A 24,911-nucleotide genomic window follows, 5' to 3' on the forward strand; every position below is an offset into this window, starting at 1 on the left:
GAGTACTCTAACCGTCGTACGAAAACTCTCTCGATAACCATTCAATCTCATCTGGCCACTCAAATCGCATCGGTCCAGTCGGAGGCCATGAAGACGGAAAATAGAGCAAGCGAAGTATTGCGCGGAATGGAAAAGAACCTGGAGACAAAGGGGAATGGAGTATACTATTTCATGAACCGTATTTGGGTCCCTAAATTTGGAGGGTTTAGAGATGTAGTCATGAAGGAAGCCCACAAGACGCGATACTCCATTCACCCCGGTTCTGATAAGATGTATTTGGATATTAAACAACACTATTGGTGGCCTAACATGAAGGCGGAAATCGCGACCTACGTCAGTAAGTGCCTTACATGCGCCAAAGTAAAGGTGGAATACCAGAAACCTTCAGGATTGTTGCAGCAACCGGAAATTCCCGAGTGGAAATGGGAGGGGATTTCTATGGATTTCGTCACCAAGCTACCCAAGACGTCGGGCGGACTGGATACCATATGGGTAATAATCGATCAACTAACGAAATCTGCCCATTTCCTGCCAATCAAGGAATCCTACAAGATGGAGAGACTGACGCGATTGTACCTACGAGAAATTGTGAGACTCCATGGAGTGCCAAAATCTATTATCTCGGATAGGGACAGTAGGTTTACGTCCCGATTTTGGCAATCACTCCATAAGGCGATGGGAACAAACCTCGATATGAGCACCGCTTATCACCCACAAACGGATGGTCAAAGCGAGCGAACTATCCAAACACTCGAAGATATGCTCCGTGCGTGTGTGATAGACTTCGGAAAGTCTTGGGATACCCACCTACCCTTAATAGAGTTCTCATACAACAATAGTTACCATTCGAGCATCAAGGTGGCTCCTTTCGAAGCACTTTACGGACGTAAATGTAGATCACCGTTATGTTGGACCGAAGTAGGTGACACCCAGCTAGCAAAAACACATGCGTCAGACAAAGCACTAACGGGACCGGAGATCATCCGTGAAACCACGGAAAAGATCGTTCAAATCAGAGCCCGATTGCAAGCATCGCGTGACCGACAAAAGAGCTACGCTGACAAACGACGAAAGCCCTTAGAATTTCAGGTCGGTGATCGAGTACTGTTAAAAGTCTCGCCCTGGAAAGGGGTTATACGTTTCGGAAAACGGGGAAAGCTGAACCCGCGATACATTGGACCTTTCGAAATCGTCGCTCGAATTGGTCCAGTAGCATACAGACTGCAACTACCTGCAGAGCTAAACAGTGTACACCCCGTGTTTCACGTATCTAATCTGAAGAAGTGTCTCTCAGATGAAACACTCGTCACTCCTCTTGACGAAATCGAAATCAATGAGAAACTCCTGTTCGTTGAAGAACCAATCGAAATCATGGACAGGGAGGTGAAGCGTACTAAACAGAGTCGCATCCCGATCGTGAAAGTACGGTGGAATGCAAAGCGTGGGCCAGAATTCACTTGGGAACGCGAAGACCAAATGAAGCAAAAGTACCCTCACCTATTCTAGCTCTCTCAAATCTAGCTTTCAAACAGAAATTCGGGACGACATTCCCTCTAACGGGGGGATGATGTCACAACTGGAAATTTTGTGTCATGTAATCTATACATTCAAGCTAATGTGAATCAAAAACTTCAATCAAATACATTATACAAATACTACAAGTAGTCATCAAACAATTGGAGACCCTAGAAGCTCTTGTTAAGTCCATTTTGGACTAGGACTTCCTTATTGGATCCAAACGGACCAATAAGCCTCCAATAAGACTATCATGGGCTTAGAACCCTTAAATGGACTCTAATTGGACCCACATTTGTTTGCTTCAATATTTTGGGCTAGGTTGAACCTAGAATGAAATGAATTAATGACTATGAACCATAATTAACCTAATTTGACCCTAACAAGTCATAAAAATCACATTTAAATTTATTTGGACCAAAAATCACCCAACTTAACCATGAAAATTGGGCTTAAGTATTTAAGGCCCAAACACCCTCATTTCCTCCATTATTCTCGACCCAAAAGCTCAAGCCCAAGAAGAGGGTTGACCTTAGTGTGCTACCTCCTTATTGTCTTGTGGATCTCCATGCAAATCCATTCCATGTATCCATGCACATCACTTCATGTCTATATCTCCCTCTCTCTTCTTGAACTCGGCCGAGAGCAACACCCACACACACACAAAACACTCACAAACTCTCTCTAAAATCACTCAAGGCTTCTTCTTCTTCTCCATCCAAAATCTCGAAATTTAGGAAGCATTCAAGGAAGTTCTTCCACAAAATCATCATCTAAGGTAAGGTTTTGCTTGGATCTATGACTTGTATTCCTTATTTATCAAAAATCTCTTCCTAATCATGCAAAAATCATGATCTTGCACACTAGAAACCCCATAAACTCGAAAACTTCATCAAGGAGTGCAAAGGCCAAAAATCACTTCATTTCTTCCATTCTTTCTTCAAAAACCGAATCAACACCCAAGGTGAGTTTCATATCCCCTTATTTTCGGTTTTTATGAGTTTTTGTGGGGGAGAATACAAGAAAAAGTGTAGATCCATCATTATGTGTATGTTGTGGTTGATTTCTATGCTTATGTGTATGTTTTGTATGATTTTGATGATAGATTTAGTATGAAATGCTAAAAACCGAGACATATATCTTATTATAGCATAAAATATACTACTACATTGCAAAGTATACTAAGAAAATGGCTAAATAGCTTAACAACACTTAACTTGGGCTAAAAACTCATTTTTTTGACATAAAATGTTGAAAATACAAAGTTAAAGGGCCTAAAGTGAAATATTTCAAAATCTGATGGGTGAGATGAGTCAAAACACAATGTATTTTCTGAAAATATACTATTTAGAGGGTTAAAAACATAAATTCCAAGCTTATTGGGCTAAATATGACATTTTCGGCCCAATAAGGCCCAATATGCGAAATTTTCTAAATTGGAGGACCAAAACTGCATTTTTCTGTAAAACAGTGGACTATAAGTGTTCCATGTGCTTTTCAAAGGTTTAAAATGCTTTTCAAATTTAAAAGGGACCAAAGTTGTAAAAAATTTCCAAATTGGGTCAAAAATGTAAAAGTTGCGAAAAAGAGGGGCTATAACCGAGAAAACTGAAATTTCAAGGGCTTAAACTGTTTTCTATGATAAATATGCTGGAAAATACTTATTTCAATAATTTTTGGTATAAAAATGTCAAGAAAATTGATTTAAGAACCAAACCGGAAAGTTTTTAAATAAAGGGGTGAAAAGGGTAAATTCTACAATTAAGGAGGGACTGAAAACAGAAAATCTTCAAGGCTAGTTAATACATGCAATTTGACCAATTGATGGTACCACGCTTGTCGACGAAATACAATACACTACAATACCAAAGGTCGTTGTTAAACGAATTGGTTCGGTCTCGAACCAATAAAAATCCAAAACCACTAACATGACGACGTTACGACATTTCGATTCATAACTAATAACGATGGAGAATTCACTATACATACGAGTGTGCGCAGACGTCTATGCACCATCTTTGGGCCCCAAAAGTGTAAAATCTTGTTCGTTGAGCCTAGCTAGCCCAATGACCTGATCTTAAGGCCCGAAGATCTCTCTCTCTTACGAAGTGTTGGGTTTTACCGATCCGACATGACGTAACAGGACTTTCAATGGAAAACGTGCTGCTGGTCCCCAAGGGTCCTTCAGTGCTGCTAGTAAAGTCGGTAACTCACGATTGCGGGTTGGGCTTCGGGCCCTTCGCAATTGCATTTGTCCTGAACGACGCGGGGAAATACCGAGGGTTTCGCACCTTCTCTCCTTCCCTCCGGTCGTGGGACTACACAAGTTCGGGAGGATCGAGTTGTGTGAAGAATTACGAGTGGCACTTAAGGGATCGCTTGTAAGGTTGTCGATTAGACGTTTTCATTAACGTACGTCACAACACTTCACCACCCATTGTATTCTCAATGCCTCCGGAGCTCAACGATTTCCCTCTAATGAAACGAAACAACGGTATACAAACTAAGTAATACAAAGTGATAGGAAAACGTCGGGTTTTCCTAGGGTTTTCAACAATTACAAATTATGAATTACCCGTCGAATTTTCACAACTCTTACGCTTACATCTATAGAATTCAAACATGCATACTCATGGATCAACACATATTTTTACACTATTCTATTATTAGAAAATAACGGATTTTCTGATGGGTTTCAAACATTACATTGGATTTCAAACACTACTTATGAACTCCCCAACATTTCGTATGTTGACGTTTTTTCAAAATACTTGTATTCTCAGGTAACAGATAAGGTGACGGATGATTTATACTCTATGATGTTTGCTGTGGTTTAAGTGATGTTGAACAGTTATTTTGAGAATGTAACGTTTGAACAATGTAACGAATGTAAACACTATCGGTTGTACTATTCCAAATGTTGGTGATGTTTTATGTTATGTTTCATGTATATGCATTGTGATGGTATTCAATGAGTCACGATAACCCTCGGACGTTTCCGCCGTCTGGTTCGGGGGTGTGACACTTTTGTATTATTGTAAGTTTTCCCAAGTTAATGACTATCTTTACTAAAAATAGTTTGCATTACCTTTTATGTGAGAATATCACTATAAGAATGTAATGGGAAAATGAAAGTGTGCAGTAATATTGTATAAAATAACTACTGAAGCACTAATTACCTTAAAACCAATTAGTTAAATTAAGGTAAAAATGTGAGAAGGTTGTAACCATGTTGATTGACAGTGTTAAATACGTTGACCATCTGGCATCAAAACGATGTGACATTTTGTTACCCCTTGGCCTTGCCGACTGGGACTGTAGCTAACAGTTGGGGTGGGGATTTTCTATCCCGTATTGATCTATACACACAATGCCCGCTCTTCCTTAAGAGACTCTGGTTACAAAACGTGACACAACAGTTGTATTGTTGTGCCATGAAGTAGTATCTCACATTATTGTTATTTGTTCTTGTTATCGTATGTTCCTTCCTGTTCTTGTTATAGTATGTTCTAAACCCCAAAACTATACCCTTTTATAGTTTACTAGTTTGCTTGTTTCGAAGTGTCCCTGATTTGTAAAAAAGACTCGATTATCTACTGGGTTATGCATGTACTTTAAAAACAGAGTTTTTATAAACAATAATCTAACATCTTTATAAAAGAGTTGTTGAATTGATTTGATCACTTACAAAAACATAAAAAATGTGTTGAATGTGATGGTTATCACATGTAAATATTAACACATATCATTGTGTTCAACTTGTACCCCCCCCCCCCTAAAAGCATTTAAAAACATTTAAAAGATTGATTATAGCGGTATGAACTCACCTTTTTGTGGGTGATTCAACTTGAAGATTCGAGTAAGGATGAGAAGTTCCACGAATGAAGTCTCGAGGCACAAATGAGTCCTAAATGACATATATTGATACGTATATGTATATAATTAATGTTTTAACAACTAACATGTAAGGGAAACAACCTTAGGAACGAGGAAGCATTCCTAATGGAGTGTTAGAATAACATGTGATTGATCACAAGGAGTTCACAGCCAAACTCTAAGAGTTTATGGCCTTGGCAGGGTTTACGACCCAAGATCCTTTGAAGGGTTTACAACCCTCATGAATGGTTTACATCTGTAAACCTTCAAGATCTTGAAGATGGTGATGAAAGGTGATGAATCAAGGCTAGAACAAAGGGGTTGTTAAACATGAACAAATAAAGGATGAGATGCTTACACTTTGGGAGTGAAATGAGAGCTTTCACTTAATGATACTTGAGAGAGAAAGGGTAGCTCATGGCTGGAGGTTTGAGAAATGAAGAAAAATGAAGCCAAAGTGTAATATCTTCATGTTGAGTAGAAACTTCATGATTCTTGACGCTGACTTGGGGAATACAGGATTTTAATGAAGAATTCATTGAGTTGGTGTCCAAACTCGTTGAGTTAATGCAAAGAACAATAAATAGAGCCGAAAATCAGCGCTCATGGAGATATTACACCCTAGATTGATTCTTGAGATTATAAACCCCCAAGAAGCCGTTTTCAGGGTTTGGGAGGCGGTCGGAAGGCCGTTAAGCTGATAGGAGCGAAGATCTGAAGGATTGGAGAGCATATTCATGTCGGTAATCATGTGGTTCATTGTTCTGGACAAGATTAACATTCAAACATGATTCTATATGAAATTACTTTCGGATTTGGGTGTTAAAACCCTTTGCTTTGTGTTTATGATTAGATGAACTCTTGATTTTGTGGATTAATTATTATTTGGATTATTTTATTCATGTTTAATTAATCTTTTTTAGCTTGTTAAAAGATGCTTATGTGTTAATGGCAATTATTTTTTGTTGATGACTAAGTATATTGAGTTGTATGAACATCTGCTTGATTACTTAAATCTTATGGTTTTGTGAAAACAAGATTGTAAGCCTAGTGGTTTGAACATAACCTAGGGTTAACTAGAAAATAAGTAATGACCAAACACATATGATTTAATTGAACCAAGCAATTTGATTAACTATTATTACAAGTATTGTTTGATTCGAATTGAACACTAGGAAACCTGTTCATTTAATCAACCGATCACTTCTTGAATTGACTTGTTTGCTAAAGGATTAGTAATAGTGCACATGAACCTAATCATTTTAGAAATTGATGAATATTACCAAAATAAATCTGTATGTGCAATTATCTATGATTTTAAGATGTAATTTGTCTAAACCAAAGTACTTAAAGAGATTTGTCTTCAGTGAGTTTATCAAGATTTATTGTTAATCAATTGTTTGAGATGTAATTCCATAAAACCTTTCTTTACTGCTTTTGTGTGTTTTCTGTAGCCTACAATCAAACATTCTAAATTAATTCACTATTGTTCCCTTTGTGTTCGACACTCTTTCTTATCAAAGCTATACTATACTCAATCGGGTTCACTGCCTGTAAGGTGTGGTTAAGATGCGATAAACTAGGAATTATAAATAAAAAAACTAGTGCATTAAATATTCACATCAAGTTTTTGGTGTCGTTGCCGGGGAACGGTTTTCAATTAATTTAGTTTATTTGATTATTCGTTATTTGTTTTTAATTTTATTTTATTTAATTTTATTTGATAGCATGTCACTTGTCGGAAATATTTTTGTTGTTATTTGCAGGAATTTGTGATCAGACGCATTGTTTGGTTTTACTTTTTGCATGAGTTTCGAGATTGCAAGCGATTAGGGAATTCTTGACTTGTTTACTCTATTACTTTGGTGATTTGTCCATCTCAATCCATGAGGCGCAGTATAGCAAAGCGTATTGAGGGGCTTAAGTGGAAGACCAAACTAATGCTACTATTGACTAGTTAGGTCAACTCTTTTTCTACATTTTAGTTAATGGTGCAAAGAAAACAAAGGAAATAGTCTAACAGGTCCCGAAAGTTTTTGTTTTCACAAACCACCTCTTGCATGTAAGGGATTTAATCAACAATTGTAGCTTGATTTCGACGAAGACGAGCGATTATGATATCCTTTTTAGTTATTTTGGTTTGCTATTTTTTTTAATTTTTTAGTGAGTTTTTATTTTTATTTTAAATTATGTTTTTCATGTTGATGCTCTTGATGTTTCAGATCTTTGCATAATTTTTACCCTTCGGATTGTTCCAAAATTTTCAATAATTGAAGTTGACAACTGAGAGCCACGATTTTAACAATTGTGGGGTGCACACCGATTTCGTGAGAGATTATTATTTTCAAACACTGGCGTTTCTAACTATACATTGAATCCTATGACATGGATGAGTTGTTCCCATGCCATGGAGCTTTATTTCGAAGCGAAGCAAAATTATTGTGCCGACTGCCACGACATGGTTGGCACATTCCTATGTCGTGGGAGAGTTTTTCATCTCAAGAAGGAAGCTGCAATTACAGATACTACAACATGGTCGACACTTCCCATGTCATGGCCACACTGTTATTTGCGATACATATTTTTCCTCACTCGACAACACGACGTGGTCGACACTTCCCAGGTTGTGGTCACTGTACATTGCATTAATTTGCAATCCTTTGCACCACATTTCAGAAGTCAGTGTTCTTGGTCGTATTTTCTGGCACATTTAGAACAACAATCCAGTTTCTAGTCTTCCAGCAATTTTCGGATCAGCTTTTAGCAACCCCATTCGAGCTCGCCACTACTACCCAGGGGAGTCTTTTCCAATTCTGTCTATTTAATTTTATGTTCTTTAATTTTTATAGCATGCAACGGAGACATTGTATCAAATAAGTGTGGGTAGGGGGTCCAATATAGGAATATAAGCTTACTGATAAATTAAATTTGAAAAATGAATAGGATTCAAATATTATTAGAAAGATTTGAAACAATAATGTAAAACTAAATCTAGTGAAACAAATCATTGTGTTGAGATCTAGGTTGCTAGCGTTGTGTGGGACGATCCGATGCGACCTTTAATGTTTACTTGAGCCAATATATGTTATAGTGTATTTGTGGCTTCCCTATCCTTGTGAAATCATGGAATAAAAACACTACCTTGCTTAATTTGAGGGCCGCAATATGCTTAGCATCATGTACCCGAAATGTATCCAGGAGAGCTTATGTAGGCATTGCACATTACACAAATATCTCAAACCAATAAGGGTTGAAGATTAAGTTCCCTTGCTTAAGCATATATTTTTCTTAGGTTTTTAGTTTTGAATGAAAAAAGTGAGTTATGATAAAAAAATTGTGAAAAAGAAAAAAAAGTTGAAAAAGAAAGTTGTTGTTGAGTGAATAAGAGCTATCAAAGGTTGAAGATCTTGAAGAAAGTGAAGAAATAAAGCAATTTTCCAAGTAATTATTTATAGTGAATTTTTTTTGTAGGTTATTTTTCTATATGTATGTTTGAGAGCTTAATCAAAAATTACCTTGAGGTTAAGAAAAATTTCTGGGATGGATTCCAAAGAATGCATAAAATGAACGATGTTCAAAAGAAGTAATTGAGAGGCTTGAAGTAATTGAGAGTATTTAGGATTGAGGAGGTTTTAGGAAAATTTAGACATAAATTCGTACATTGCGGTCTTGAAGTAATTGAGAGGCTAAAAATGGATTATCTTATGCGATGTTGGTAGCTAAATTCTTGATATGATAATAATAAAAACGGTTTTGCTTAGGGGCAAGCAAAAGGCTAGTATGGAGTAATTTGATAACGGCTATACAATGTTTTTATGCTATTTAGAACTAAAAGATACTTAATACGCTTTGAAATGTTATATTACAGTTAAAATGGGAGTTGGAATGCAAAAGGAAGAGAAAGGAGCTAAAAACACGAAAAAAGGGTGTTGTTGGACATCTTGACCCCTCATCAGGGTTTTGTACATATCTCATGATTCGTAACTCCGATTGATGAGATTCAAAATGCTCTGAAAACCAAACATAATTTCTGACGACTTTCATGTTTTGAGAAAATGTTTATTCCAAAGTAACTTATCAAATTTAACAAAAACACTCCATGTTGAGTTGAAATTTCACGATTCTTGACGCTGACTTGGGGAATATGGGATTTTAATGAAGCATTCACCAAGTTGGTGTCCAAACTCGTCGATTTAATGCTAAAAACTATAAATAGAGCTGGAAATTAGCCCTCATGGAGATATTACACCAATTCCTGCGATTATAAACCCCCAAGAAGCCGTTTTAAGGGTCTGGGAGGCGGCCGAAATGCCGTTAAGCTAACAGGAACGGAGATCTAAAGGATTGGAGAGCATATTCATGCCGGTAATCATGTGGTTGATTGTTCTAGCCAAGATTAATGTTCAAACATGATTCTCTATGCAATTACTTTCTGATTTGGGTGTTAAACCCCTTTGCTTTGTGTTTATAATTAGATGAACTCTTAATTTTGTGGATTAATTGCTATTTGGATTGTTTTATTCATGTTTAATTAATCTTGTTATGCTTGTTAAAAGATCCTTATGTGTTAATGACAATTATTTTGTGTTGATGACTAAGTATATTGAGTTGTATGAACATTTGCTTGATTACTTGAATCTTCTGGTTTTGTGAAAACAAGACTGTAAACCTAGTGTTGTGAACATAACCTACGCGAAAATAAGTAAATTAATGTGTGAGCATGTGTGATGACCAACCACATATGATTTAATTGAACCAACCAATTTTATTAACTATTATTACAAGTCTTGTTTGATTCGAACTGAACAATAGGAAACTCGTTAATTTAATCAACCGATCACTGCTTGAATTGACTTGTTTGCTAAAGGATTAGTAATAGTGCACATAAATCTAATCATTTTTGAAATTGGTGAACATTAATAAATAAATATGTATGTGCAATTATCTATGATTTTAAGATGTAATTTGTCTAAACCAAAGTACCTAAAGAGATTTGTCTTCGGTCAGTTTATCGAGATTTATTTTTTAATCAATTGTTTGAGATTTAATTTCATAAAACCTTTCTTGACTACTTTTGTGTGTTTTATGTAACCTACAATCAAATATTCTAAATTAATTTATTATTTTTTTCCTTTGTGATGACACCCTTGTTTATCAAAGCTATACTATACTCGATCGGGTTCACTGCCTGTAAGATGCAGTTTACATGCAATAAACTTGGTAATATAAACAAAAAACTAGTGCATTAAATATTAACACTACCAAACATACTCATCAGATGGCCAAAACTCTCATGTAGGGAGAACGTGATAGTTGTGTATAGATCTATATTGGGTTTGACAAACCCACACCTAAGCTGCTTGCAATAGCTAGACTGGCAGGTCTATGGTGACGACTGTCATTTAACGGAGACGCTTGAAGAACGTCGTATTCGAGGCCGTCTATGTCAAGTATGGTTATAATAGCTCACATGTGGTATTAACAAATCATAAGATTTACGGGTCCTGCTATTAAATTAGCGAGTTATGTCAATTTAACTCTCAATAATTACTTTAAGTATGGAAAATACTTGTACGCTTTCATATCAAAAAGGGTCTATGCCGAATTAAAATCACTTTTATATCTTTAAGTATGGAAAAACACTCCTTCATTTTCTATCCAGGGATTTTGGACTACATAACTTTTATAAAGAAAATATTGGATTTTCTTTGGAACATATTCTATTAATATTACATCTTGTCTAGAATTGTTAGACTTCAACGGTTCATCTAACTCACTTTATATATAACTTATATACATTGAGTGATTATAGAAGTAACCTATGGGTCCTTCTAGAGTTCATTATCGCATAACATAGAAGCATTCAATTCACACTTGATGTAGAAAATATCGGATTTTCTGAAAACATACTTGTCGTTTTTTTTACAGAGAAAACGGTTTCATTCTCAAACAAAACTCTTATGAACTCACCAACTTAATTGTTGATACTTTTTCAAAACTACTTGTATTCTGAGGAAATCAGTGAAACAGGAAAACCAACAACATTTTGAGGATGGGACGTTAAATCGTCAAACAGTTCATTTTGTCATCATAATGTAATTGATTTGAAATATGTAAACATATACTTTGGTGTAACTTTTTCAATTATATTTATGATGGTTGTATTTACTTTGAGCACTATTATACACATTGTTGTGATACTATACATGAGACCCGCCACCCCCGAACATTTCCGCCATCATTGGTTTGTGGGTGTGACAGTGTGACAGATTGGTATCAGAGCATTTTTTTATAGTGAATTAAGTATATCAAAACCAATTTTGGTATACAACTATAAACACAATTGGGAAAAATCACTCTGAGTAAGAGTCATACTTTTAAATTTTAAATTTATTTAGTTTTTGTAAAGTAGGCATGCATTCATTTCAGATTAATAGTAGTGTCATAAATAGATCAATATATAAGTATTATAAATAAATTGTGCAGTGCAGGTGTGCCTTGGGATATGTAATCAGAACTGGGATGAATACAGCCTGATCAATTATATTTGTCCGAGAGCTGACTAACGTATGCCAGGGAGTGTCTGCAGTGGAAAACAAATTTAAAACTTACCAAGATCATATCATTAAGAATACTATGGGACTATTTGGGTATCTTCAACCGTCAAACTGAAGGGTAAATTTTACGTGCTTTAGCTTATAGTTAATTCTTAACACTATTCACGTATAGACTCAATGGCTGGATTTCATCACCCCGGCGACCCCTAGTACCCCAACCAAGGTAATGAAGGATGGATTGTAGAAGACCCCAAAGAGGAACCCATGGAAGATGACGAAAAGGAATATTCAGATAGCTCAGCTTCAGAGCCCGAGGTAATCAATCCGCCAGCCGTCCGACCTCCATCAGTTCGACCTCCTTTCAGGATGGGATTTCAAGGACCAACTCCCATCTGGGGAAGCCACCTTGATCATTGGAGCCAGCAGCAAGGACTGCGCCCTCCTTATGGTATGTGTCGGGACTTCTATGATGTCAGCGGAGGAAGTTCAGCTGATCGAGCACTCCTAGTTATGATAGGCAAACTTGCCAATCAGGCTTATCAATCTGGAGTCCAAGCAACCCGAATTCACAAGGTTGACATGAGGGTGGAGGATAATGCAGCTGATATCCGACGCCTTGACATGCTACAAGGGAATGCTCAACTCCACACCAACTCTCTCCAAGATCAAATGACTGCATCTCTCTCTGAAATGAGAGATTTGAGGGAGCAACAAGCTGCCTTTGACATGCGTCTCATGCGAGCCAAGCAATCGGACGCGGAATCAAGCTCCAAGGGCAACCCGCACCACAACTAGTGCTCGCCTAACTCCCAAATTTTTATATAGAATAGGATCATCGGCTAAAAGTCTTACTTTCTTTAACTTCCTGTAATCGGAGACCTTTAGAAAGGTCAATTTTTTTCTAACTTCAGATGTAACATAACCATATGTTTAATATATATAAGGCATATCCCTTTCGTGTGTTAATTCGGTGCATTTCTTTCAAGTTCATGAGTTTAACTAATACTATCCAAACTCTATTTGTGAATCAAACTCAAACCCGGTGTGGTCCAAACCAAAATTTTAAAACTATTAAAGATAGCTAACTCATTCAACCCTCGACCACCAAAACTAATGATCTTTCATTTTTAAATTCTTAGCAGAGCGATGCCTCCTCGTCCAAACCTAAGACCCAGGCCGGGCATGATACCAACACCACCTCCACCACCAACTTATGATCTGGCCATGGTCCAGGCTGTTATCATAGCAGCAGTAACCACTTCTCTCTCTCAAATAAACTCCAACGGAAATGGAGGAGCGGGAAGCAGCACGAATCATCCCAACCATGGCACTGGTCATGGTCAAGTAAGGGAATGTACTTACAAGGAGTTTTCCAACGCGAAGCCAAACACTTTTAATGGCACAGGGGGGTATTTTCACTAATGCAATGGTTCGAAAAGACCGAAATGGTCTTTGAGATATGCACTTGTCAAGAAGCGAACAAAGTCAAGTTCGCCGCTTGCACCCTCACTGATCGCGCCCTCACCTTGTGGAAAAGCCATGTGAAGTCTGTGACTCTCACCGTCCCCAACGCCTTAAGTTAGGAGAACTTAAAGGTCCTACTACTGGAAGAATACTGCCCAAGGGGCGAGGTACAAAAGCTAGAGCAAGAGCTCTGGAATCTGAAGATCACTGGGTCTAACCTAGTAGCCTTTACGGCCAGGTTCAGCGACCTTGTCGCCTTGTGCCCTGCCATGGTCAAGCCAGAACTGAAAAAGGTTAAAAGATACATTTGGGGGTGGTCACCCGTAGATTCAAGGTCATGTCTTGGCCTCCAACCTATCACTTTCAACAACGCTAAGTGCTTGGCTCAACGACTCATTAACCATGGGGTCAAACAGAGTACTGTTGCAACTACTTCCGATCCATCAAAGGAGGTACAAGGCCAGGGAAGGCCTTGGAACAAGAGAAGGGGGAAAACCCTATAGGGGAACCCCAAGAAACAACAAGTGGTAGCGGCTCTCGCTATTACTATCCCTACCACCACTGCACCCACAAGTTCTTATAGTGGGAGATTTCCGAAGTGCAACCAATGCAGCTTCCACCACCACGGTCATTGCAGTGACTTCAAATGCACAAAGTGTAATAAGAAGGGGCATATGGCCCACTTCTGCAAGGAGCCAGTCCAACAAGTCGCCCCTACTGCTAATGTCGGTGTAAGCCACGCCTTTTTTGAGTGCGGAGCCATGGGACACTACCGCAGGGATTGTTCGAAGGCAAACAACAGGGATACCGGTGGAAGGGGCCGAGTGTTCGCAATGGGACATGATGATGCCATTGCAGACCCCACTTTTGTTACGGGTACATTTCTTCTCAAAAACTTGTATGCATGCATTTTGTTTGATAGTGGAGCGGAGAGGAGTTTTGTGAGCCATAACTTTAAAGGCCTGTTGAAACAAACACCCCAATCATTAAGTGAACCGTTTATAGTAGAAATGGTCAACGGTAAAACAGAAGGTGCTAGAGAGATATATTTAAACTATACCCTAACTCTAAATGATAATCCCTTTCCAAAAAGCCTTATGCCAGTATCGATTAAGAGTTTCGATGTCATCATTGGCATGGACTGGCTGAGTTCTCATCATGCGGACATTTTATGTTACGATAAGGCCGTTCGCCTTAATCTGCCAACCGGTGAAACCCTCATAATCTATGGCGACAAACCCAATAACACTCTTTGTATTATCTCGTTTATCCAAGCTCAGAAGTGCCTACAGAAGGAATGTCACACGTTTTTGGCACATGTCGTGGATGTGAAACGCGAAGTCCAGGACATCAAGAGCATGCCATACGTATGTGAATTTCCCAATGTTTTTCCCGAATATCTTCCAGGAATAACGCCAGCAAGACAAGTCGGATTCAGAATCGGTCTGATTCCCGGAGCTACCCCAGTAGCCAAAGCACCCTATCGATTAGCCCCAGCAGAGATGCAAGAACTATCCAGCTAACTGAATGAGCTACTCAACAAAGGATTCATCTGGTCGAGCTTCTCGCCTTGGGGAGAACCGACGTTGTTTGTGAAAAAGAATGATGGATCATTTAGGATGTGCATTGACTACTGAGAACTCAACAAACTTACCATCAAGAACCGATATCCTCTACCCCGAATCGACGAATTATTCGACCAAGTCCAAGGAGCCAACTACTTCTCCAAGATCGATCTGAGATCGGGATATCACCAGCTGTGAGTCATGGAGAGTGATATTCCCAAGACGACCTTCCGAACAAGATACGGACATTACGAGTTTGTATTGATGTCGTTCGGACTAAGCAATGCCCCTGCCGTATTCATTGACTTAATGAATCGAGTGTGTCATCCATTCTTGGATAAATTTGTGATAGTATTCATAGACAACATACTCATTTATTCAAAGAGTAAAGAAGAGCATGATGAACATCTGAGACAAGTCTTAGAGACATTACGAGCTGAGAGATGTTATGCGAAGTTCTCAAAATGCGATTTTTGGATTAGGAAGGTAGACTTCCTAGGTCATCTGATTTGCGAAGAAGGAATCCACATGGACCCATCTAAGATCAAGGCTATCGAAATTTTGGTCTGCACCAACTACACCAATGGAGATTCGCCAATTTCTAAGCCTTGTTGGTTATTATCGAAGGTTCATTCAGAACTTCTCTAGCATCGCAAATCCTCTTACCTCCCTAACTTAGAAAGGTGTGACCTACAACTGGGCAGAAAAGCAAGATGTTGCATTTCAAACCTTGAAACATGCCCTATGCAGTGCACCCATTCTTTCTCTTCCAGAGGGGATCGAGGATTTTGTGGTGTATTGAGATGCTTTGAACCAAGGCTTGGGATGTGTGCTAATGCAACGAGAAAAGGTTATTACGTATGCCTCACGACAACTAAAAACACACGAAGTCAACTACAACACGCATGACTTAGAACTTGGAGTTGTGGTCTTCGCTCTAAAAATTTGGAGGCACTACCTTTACGGTACCAAGTGCACCATATTTACAGACCACAAGAGCCTCCAACACATACTCGACCAGAAGGAGTTGAACATGAGACAATAACATTGGGTCGAATTATTCAACGACTACGAATGTGAGATTCGATACCATCCAGGAAAGGAGAATGTAGTAGCTGATGCCCTTAGTCGTAAGGAGTACTCTCGTCGAAGAGTGAAGTCATTAACCCTATCGATCTATTCCCATCTGTCAACACAAATCAAGGAAGCTTAAATAGAAGCCTTGAAACCCGAAAACTTGATAGGTGAAACCCTTAGAGGGATGGACAAGAATCTAGAAATCAAGAGTGACGGAGTGTGCTACCTCATGGACCGAATCTGGACACCAAAGTTTGGTGGGTTCAGAGAGATAGTTATGAATGAAGCACACAAAACCTCATACTCCATACACCCAGGTTCAGATAAGATGTATCTGGATCTCAAACAACTCTATTGGTGGCCAAACATGAAAGCAGAAATTGCTATCTATGTGAGCAAGTGTTTGACTTGCACCAAGATAAAAGTAGAACACATGAAGCCCTCAGGCCTACTCCATCAACCCGAAATACCTGAGTGCAAATAGGAACAAATTTCCGTGGACTTCATAACAAAACTATCCAAGACTCAAAGTGTTCACGACACCATATGGGTGATCGTCGACAGACTAACTAAGTCTGCTCATTTCTTACCGATCAAGGAAACTGATAAGATGGAAAAGCTAACAGGAACCTACATCCGAGAGATCGTGCGACTACATGGAGTGCCGACGTCTATCATCTCGGATAGAGTCACTAGATTCACTTCCAAATTCTGGAAATCGTTGCAAAAATCCATGGGAACAAGGTTGGATATGAGTACATCCTATCACCCGCAAACTGATGGACAGAGTGAGAGAACAATCCAAACCCTAGAAGACATGTTGCGATCATGTCTAATCGACTTTGGTAAAGCATGGGATGTTCACTAACCATTAGTTGAGTTCTCTTATAACAACATTTATCATACTAGTATCAAGACTGCTCCATTTGAAGCCCTTTACGACCGTAAGTGCAGATCACCTCTGTATTGGGCGGAAGTAGGCAACACGCAGTTGGCAAAAGGTCTAGTCCCTGATAGCAATCTCACTAGTCCGAAGATCATTAGAGAAACAAGTAAAAAGATCGTTCAAATTCGAGAACGTCTAAAAGCCTCGAGGGATAGGCAAAAGAGCTATGCCAACAAAAGATGAAAACCCTTGGAATTTCAGGTTAGTGATCGCGTTCTACTAAAGGCCTCACCCTGGAAGGGCATGATACACTTTGGGAAGCGTGGAAAACTAAATCCAAGGTACATTGGACCCTTCGAAATTACTTCAAGGGTTGGTCCAGTGGCTTATAGACTTCAACTTTGGATCGAGCTTAACAAAGTACATCCAGTGTTTCACGTATCTAACCTGAAAAAGTGTTTGTCCGACGAAACTCTTGTGATTCCACTAGAGGAAATTGAACTAAACGAAAATCTTAAATTTGTGGAAGAATCCATCGAGATCATGGATAGAGAAATCAAACAAACTAAACAAAGTCGCATACCCATCGTAAAGGTCCACTGGAATGCAAAGCAAGGACCTGAATACACCTAGGAACGCGAAGATCAGATGAAACACAAGTACCCACATCTTTTTCCATAATCCACAAATGTTTTTCTCACATTAAATTCAGGGATGAAATTCCCTCTAACGGCGGATGATGTGACAACCCGATATTTCGACTCTATGTAATGACCTAAAAAGTCAAGTGTTGTAACCACTTTTGAAATAATGAAATTAACTTCGAAAATAAAAATATACAAAAGTCTCTATTGGGTTACCTACTATGCTAGATATTGTGTCAAGGTTTACAGAAATACTAAGAACACTAAAATATGAGTTATAACGAAGAAGTTATGACTATTCTAAGATTTCCGACAAAACCAGCAACACCGATTAAATGAAAAACGTGAAGTTTCAATACAATAGTTTTTAGCCTTAAGTATCTAAATGAAAGTCGTAGATATCATTAAACCGTGAGTGTACTTAAAAAGAACGTCCAAATCTGACTTCGTATGAGGAAGTTATGATTTTTCCAAGATTCGGATATAGCAGTAGACAACTAAAAACTCGAAATAGAGATCGAGAGACTTTTGGCCGAAACAACCTATATGAGAATCGAAGGTCTCAACCAAAGTAGCGCAACGGTAAGAAGTCTGGCAAAAACGGACGTCGGATGAAGAAGTTATGGATTTTTAACGGGCTTTTCCAGTCCCGGCCTGTTAATTAGGTATTATTAAAAATAAAATCAAAACTAGCCGACGGAGTCTAAACAAGACTTGTAGAATATATTCTCACCTATGTGTTCATATAAAGAACATCGAAAACGGAGCTTGTACGCAAAAGTTATGGATTTTACAAGTTTAATGCTAAAAATCCAAGGCTGTCAAGTCTGCCATGACACGACAAAGCTGGCTGCGACCCGACAAGTGACTGAGGGCATGCAATCTGATGAGAACAAAAACTCTAGATCGATTAGATCTTTCACTGGTATGAATATAGAGATCGAACAAATCAAAAATAGTATGAAAGTAAACACTGAATAGATCAAATGTATGCTTATGATTCAAAACAAAGTCACGCCTCAGCAGAGCTCGACAAAGAACTTCCGTTGTAGAGGCGAGCTAGGGTTTACAAAACTTAGAGTAAAATAAAATAATGAAAAGCAATAATCACTAAGACTGCATGCATGCAGCTTATATACTAAACCCTAGTACAAAACATGCACGGTTGGACAAGCCCAATACCGACAATCAAAATTAGGCTAAGGATCGAGCCCATGACGCAATCTATTATCCCCAACAATCTCCCCCTTTGCGTCAAATGAGGCAAGGGATCATTTCTTCTGTGTGGGCTTCACTGTGTTTACAACTTTAAACAGACATGGAATTATTGCAAGAAGTTTCTGTCGAAACTGTAAGTACCACCTCAACATGTCAGTGAATAATTTCTTATCAGCAGCACTGTTCTGATCACACCTCTGGATGATTTCTAAGATATGATCCAGGCTTGATGTTGAGAAGAGGTGTTTGTCAACAAGAGTGAATAGACATTTCTAACCTTCACCCCAGATGAACATAATAGTTTGGTAAACTGTATCGATCTTCCCCTTGATCATAGTGTTGACATTGCCAGCCTTGCCCATAGCTTTGATTGTAGTTCATTTGTGAATGGCTGAGGCAATCTCCTGGTCCATCTTCACCACTTCTTGTATGTAGCAAACAAGCATACGCTTTATATCATCAATTATTGGCTGGTACTCCTTAGGATTTGACAGAAGAATGTTGTTGAGGAGTATCCAGTCATGGGGATTCAGGTTTGGCAGATCAGCGAGGGTGAAGCTGTGAACCGAGCCTTCGGAGCCTCGAGTCACTTTGAATTGAACATTGACAAAATTCCCCACTGAGTAAGGCTTTAAAACCTTGACAGTTGTGATCTTTTTCAAACTCCAGGTCAAGTACTGGGATTGAGCAAACTCCAGGTAAAACTCCAACAGATCCCAATCTACCTTAGGGTCTAGGGAAGGAACAACAGCAGTTGAATTAAAGCAATGGAAGACAAATGCTTTTCGTGTGATTGGCATGTCAAACTGTGCATCCTTGGAGTTCTCGAGCCCAAAAGACATAACTGACTCTAGCCAAAGAGTGCTCAGCTCATCAATCGGGCATCTCTTGAGCGATATTGCAGTCCACACGAGAAACATGGACTTTTTCCTCTCTAGGAGCTCCGTCTCCTTGTTTTTTTGCTCCATCTCCGCCTGTTGTTTCTTGAGATTTTCTTCTAGCTCTTTTTCGGAGAGATTTGTCTTCTGAAATGGATTCTTAGGATTTTCAGCATATACATCATCCTCATCATCTGTGTCATCTTCTCCAATTTTCTTGTTTTTCTTCCCTTTATGACTGACCGAAGCTTCATTACCCTTCAGTTCAGATGATGGTTTCGGTTTAGTAGGAGGTTGAGTTGTCTTGTCTCAAGTTTTCTTTTCTCCCCCTTGTTTCGGCTGGACACCAGTCACCGGAACACCCTCGATACGACTAAGGATGTCCAATGCTGGCCTAAGCTTATCAGCCAGATGTCGACGGGTGGTAATAGTGATGATTGGATCATGTGCTTCAACGAGATGAAGGAGGATGGAGTGAACATCATCCATCGAACTCCGAACGACCTCCTTCTCGGAGTTGAGATCATTGAGCTCAGTAGTGGCAGTACACAGCTTGAGGTTTTTCATTTTCAGCTGGGAGGTGTGCCTGTCAAGCTCATCCATAATGCTATTCTCTACAGCCAATTTAACCTCAAGCTGAGTGAGACAATTATTGACGTTAGCATGTAGAGATGCATTGGCTGCTTCAATTGCTTGTCGTGTCGCTTCAAGGTTTGATCGTTCAGATTAAAGAGACCGTTGAAGGTTCTCTACTGAAGCGTTGACAGTTTGAGCATTCTTTTGAGTAGCAGCCTGCAAGGAATCTAAAAACACTTGAGCATCAGAAACTAGTTTATCGACTTTTGTGGTCGCTTCCTTGCATTATTTAGTCGAAGCATCAACGACAACTGAGGCTTGTTGATATTGGGAAGTGGAGGCTTCGATTGCTTTGGCTGCTGAAGATAAAGCAACACTGTATTCAGTAACAACTGAGGAGAACAGGGACTTCAATGCAGCTTCAGAATAAGTGCCGAAGGTAGAGGATGAGATCAGTTGATCAAGATTTTCATTTACTGCCTTGAGATGACATTTCGTAACAGGCTCATCGTCATCATCATCGCTCTGCACTCGGTAGGGACTAAAATACATGGAATCAAATTCCAAGTCCTCACCGCCTAGAATAAGGGTTGTTTCAGTGGATTGTGTGGGAGACAAGGGTTTTGAAGTAGGTGGAGGTTCGGTTGTGATAAGTGGTTCAGTTTTTATTGGTGGAGTGGGTGCGGTAGAACGAGCACCTATCGTGGTAGTGGTTGTGTCTGTGAATATGGAAGTATGGATGGGAATTGTAGTGAATGGTTGAGTGGTTGGAATGGGAAAAATAGGAGGGATAGATACAGGGATGGTTACAAGTGGAGGTGAAGGAGGGTGAGAGCAAACTGGAATTTCTGGGGTAGAGGAGTGAGGCGGAGTATCACCTCGGCCCGAAGACTCTTCATAAGAGATTTCTCTCTCAGATGCTGAAGGAGAAACAATCTTTTGTTGGGGAGGAACATACTCATAATCTGAGTCACTGGAAGATTGTAGTATTAGCCTCCTAGCGGGCTTCTTCAGCTTCTTCGGTTTGGGGGGAGAGGAAACAGCTCGATCAGACTTTCGCTTCAGAGGGTTTTTCGCCTTGGTGGGTTTGGAAACCTGTGCCTCTTTTGGGGTTTCCGCTTTCTTACCCCTTTTTGCAGGTTTGTCAGACTCATCAATAGAGCGAACCATGGCTAGGGTAAGCTCTCTCGGACCCGAAGACGGATGCTTCATGTATTGTTGGAGAACGTTGCTCGAGGCAGAAATAGGAGCGAGTATAGCCTCCAGAATAGATCCAATAAACGAGTACTTGGTTGGATCAGTGAAAATAATCTTCGTAGTAAGAAAGGTAGAAATGGAGGAGAGAAGAGAATCCGCCATGATTGGAACATGAAGGCGGTCCATTGCCCAGTTGGTGATGATCGTCCAAAATCTCCCACACGAGATTTCAGAATGCCTGGAAGAAGAGACCAAGATTTGTACCAACTACTGCCAGATTATAGTCCCAAAATCTAAGTTGATCCCATGGTACAACCCATAAAGCACAATTATGAAAGACTTGCTTGCACCATCGGAGCCAGCACTGCGCTCAGAGATTCCTTTGAAAAGCAGCGTGAAAAGGGCATTCCATTGAGGAGGAAGGCATGGCTTCTTGAACTTTGTGATGGTGGTTAGGGTTTCGGTATATCCCATCTGATAAAACATAGAAAACAGTTGACCAGTGGTAATGGAGTTAGGATTTACCAGAGATTGATCTTGAGAAAGACCAATTAGGACACAGAAGCGGTGCTTGGAGATAGAGGTCTTCTCATTGTGGATTTCGAAGTGAATCCATTCATGAATCTTGTCATAGTAGGAAGTACAGTAAACAAGTGAGAGGCACGACATTGGAACGACTTCGACCTTGGTGAACGCTTCGACGAGAGGTGACTATTTGAGACACTCAACAACGTACAACATATAAGGCTCATAAACAAATGGAGTGAGGTCATTGATCAGGTTCTGTTGTGGTTTGATGGTGACTAATGGTTGACGAACAGAAGTATTGTGAACTAATGAAGAATCTGCCATTGTAGTTGCTTGAAGAAGATGATGAACAGTAGGAGAGATCGTTGTTGTTCTTTGAGAGAATTTGGGAAGTGGTAAAGGTTAAAGAGTACCGTTCGAATCCCATTTATACATACAAGTAGGAGAGAGAAAAATTTGGCTAAGATCATGGATTATTTCAAAAATAACGCCTTATTTTACGTGTGAACAGTTGGCATACCGAGGATGACGCAGGAAAGAGAAAGGTCTTTTCCATTTTGACATGCCATTCCATAATTTGCGCTTTTTCAAATTACCAAGCCGATTGTATAAACGATGAGTCAGCTTCCACTTTATCCCAATCGACGCTCATTGAACATTTGAATCGTCACTGCCTATGATGCTTTATTAAACACCATTACTAGAACCAGGGTGTGGAAAAATTAAAATTTTCGCGCATAGAGTGTGAAAGATAAAGAAATAAAGCAAATATTTTGGGATGAGTTGTGATGCCTTAAATAGATAGAAAACAATGGATTCTGGGCATGAATCACTTCCTTCAATGTCAAGAGAGACATTGAAGTGCTTTCTCGGTTTCCCATTAAATAACGATCAATTACTTATTAAGAAGTATTGAAAGGCATCTTTTAAAGATTATAAAGGGTGGCTCTCACTTCAATTCATGAATTCGATACTCGACATGAGACCGAAACTGAATGAAGTACTTGTGAGGTCTTTGTGATCTGTTGAACAAGTAGGTAAGATAACTTTTATAGTGACAAGAGGAAATATAGAAATCTAAAAAAAAAGGATCTTTAAGGGAAGAAAAGCCTTTGTTTTAGATAAATTCATAAAAGATCACGCAAAAATAAAAGGAGATTTCTTTAGGTAGCAAGTAAGCTCTTGAATATGAGAATTCACCGTCAATTCATTAGAGGTGTTGAATTGTGGGTTTCACTTAGTACATAGTGGCATGAGACTAAGATCATTAACACATATTTTGTATAACCATAAACCTCAGTGGTAGGTGCTGAGAGTCTCAGGGGTTATATTGGTGATACGAAGTATAATGGAGAAAAATATTGGAGATGGTACATGAAGCGAATTTACCTCTGCTTTAAAGAAAAGAGTGACCAAGCAGAAAACTCTAAACTCAATATGAGTAGAGTAAGGCAGCTTATGATAAGAGTGAATACTACAGCCTGAATGTGGAAAACATGATTTGTATATATCATGTTATTAAGGGTTCACTCAAAATCTTTCGAGGCTTTAGTCAACATACAACAACATGATTCTAGGGACACCTAACTAATGGAGTAAAATGAAATAAATATACCCGATTGAGCTCCACCATTGAGAAATACACTCAGACAAATAAAAGTGTTAGAGAATAAAAAAAAATTAAAGAAAATATTTTTGTATTTTGTGAGAATTGACCAATTGAATCGAAAGAGAAAAATATTTTTGGATTTTATATGTGGAAAAGAAGGAATGAAGAAGAGTATAAAGGAATATAGTTAAAATGCCTTGTTAAAAAAACAAATGAGTTTAGAAGGACCAAACCCGAAATAGACCGAACGTTCGGTTCATTTCAGTTCCTGGTCGAACTTCACCAGAAATAGACCAAACCCGAAATAGACCGAACGTTCGGTTCATTTCGGTTCACTCTATTTCGCTTGTTACCTTTATGAAAGCGAAGGAGTTTTTGGTACAGATTCAGCTTGCATCATTCCTAGGCCTTATAGAATCTTATCGAAGCTCGCTTCGGGTAAAGCCTTTGTGAATATGTCTGCCAGTTGATCAGTGGTTCTGACGAAGTGAATTTCTACGTTACCATCTTCGACGTGATCCTTGATGAAATGGTACCTTAGTCCTATATGCTTAGTCTTCCAATGTTGCACTGGGTTGTGACATATTCTAATTGCTCTTTCAGAGTCACAATATAGTGGGATTTTCTTCATGTTTAGCCCGTAATCCCTGAGTTGACTTTGTATCCAAATGACTTGAGATGTGCAGGATGTCGCAGCAATGTATTCAACTTCTGCAATGGATAGAGAAACGCAAGTTTGTTTCTTGATTGCCAACTAACCAATTTACCGTTTAGAAATTGACATCCTCAAGTTGTGATTTTACGATCTAATCCATAGCCACTTAAGTCAGCATCTGAGAATGCTTGAACAAAGAATCCTGAGTTGGCTGGATACCACAAACTGAGAGAGGAGGTTCGCTTCAGATAGCGAAAGATGTTTTTCACGGCTTGTAGATGAGGTTCACGTGGTTTGGCTTAAAATCTTGCACTGTAACAGACTGAAAACATGATGTCAGGTCTACTGGCTGTAAGATACATCAGAGAGCCAATCATTTGTCGATAGAGTGTCACGTCAACTTCTGCTTTCTCCAATGAGGGTGTAAGCTTAGTTCCAAAGGCCATGGGAACTTTCACTTTGGAGTCTCCCATCATCCAAAATTTAGCTAATAAAGTCTTGGTGTATGCCTCCTGATTAATAAAAATGCCTTCGGGTCCCTATCTAATGTTCAATCCAAAAAAAAAAGTTAATTGGACCCATTGAGCTCATCTCAAATTTAGTTTCCAGTAACTTTCTAAATTCAGCTGTTAAGCTAGGATTCGTGGAGCCAAAGATTATGTCATC

The sequence above is a fragment of the Lactuca saligna genome, chromosome 5, assembly GCF_052625555.1.
Source record: "Lactuca saligna cultivar CGN05327 chromosome 5, ASM5262555v1, whole genome shotgun sequence".
NCBI classification, from domain to species: domain Eukaryota; kingdom Viridiplantae; phylum Streptophyta; class Magnoliopsida; order Asterales; family Asteraceae; genus Lactuca; species Lactuca saligna.